General features: G+C 34.3%; 1 pseudogene; it reads right to left on the reverse strand.

Moving 5' to 3' along the window:
- Nucleotides 1-284: 284 nt before the first annotated feature.
- LOC126766925 (jerky protein homolog-like) lies at nucleotides 285-1,050 on the reverse strand (annotated as a pseudogene).
- Nucleotides 1,051-1,286: the final 236 nt, after the last annotated feature.

The raw sequence follows: 1,286 nt of genomic DNA on the forward strand, positions 1-1,286 counted from the left end.
ATAGTTTTCACATCTATCTTGCGTGCTCTGTCACACTGCTTTAAGTTCTCTGTCACTACAGTGGTACTCCAATATAACGAACGATATAATGTTGGGACCGTTCGTTAAACTGAAATATTCGTTATATCGGAAACGAAAACTAAATTAATATTGTTACATATATGTTTAAAAATAACTATTTATTCATGAATTCATAAGCATTGGTTGAAATAAATACATATACAATGGAAAATGCATACAATAAAATTAATTAAAAGTTGAATTTTATAACAAAAATTTGAGCATTATTCAACTGAAAAGAAATTTGTTATGCTCATTTGCTTTTGTGGGCGAGAAATTTTGAGATCCTGTGCCTTTTGATGTAGGCTTTTCAATAAAAATATTTTTCCTGTTCCACGTTGTTTTACAGACCATTTGATACACTTCTCAAAGCAGTCGATGGCATCAGTATGCTTTATTGGCGGCACAGCTACAACTGCAGCGGTACCACCTTCCTCCTCTTCTGAAATTTCTATAGCTAGTTCATTTTCAGCACTCGGGTTCACTTCTACAAGTACATTGTCTACCCTATTCCATGCTTCCAAATCATCTGTGTTGAAGTTTGTCTAAAATTTTATTTGAATATTAATTTAAATTATTTCTACAATTGCATAAGTTAACCGTACCTGGGGAAACAATGTATGGATAAGAGAAAATGTGCTCTCCATAACAGAAAGGTCTTCTCTGAATCGCAAATCTGCTAGAGGTATATTGTCCTCATCATCTTCATCGTCAGGTGTGGTTTTATTAATTAAAATGTTTTTCTAACACTTCTGAAGAACAACCTGAAACTTTTCCCCAAGCTGCAGCAATAAATAAGTTGAACTGCATTGAAAGTGAGGTCCTTTAACGCTGTGTTTATATTTTCTTTTTGCACTACACTGCTCAGTAAAGAATTTCGGTAAAATAATTTGGTGAGGCGAATCGCGTTCTGGTCCATCGGTTGAATTAGAGCCGTTACATTCGGTGGCATAAACACTGTCCATATTTTTCCATCTGGAGTCACCAAATCTTCTTCTGGTGGATGACTAGGAGCGTTATCCAGGAGTAATATTGCTTTGCTTTGGTAGATTTCGACTTTCAAGAAAATCTTCAACCTATAATTAAAAGTATTATTAAGAAGTATTGAAGTGAAAATTGTTGTAATATACAAACCTGAAGCACGAATTTACTAAAAAACTATTTTTTAAAAATTTCGATATTCATCCACGCGGATTTTGAGTGCGCATAGTCCACGGCAAGGGTTT

Source organism: Bactrocera neohumeralis, unplaced genomic scaffold (assembly GCF_024586455.1).
Source record: "Bactrocera neohumeralis isolate Rockhampton unplaced genomic scaffold, APGP_CSIRO_Bneo_wtdbg2-racon-allhic-juicebox.fasta_v2 ctg3027, whole genome shotgun sequence".
In the NCBI taxonomy this organism is placed as follows: domain Eukaryota; kingdom Metazoa; phylum Arthropoda; class Insecta; order Diptera; family Tephritidae; genus Bactrocera; species Bactrocera neohumeralis.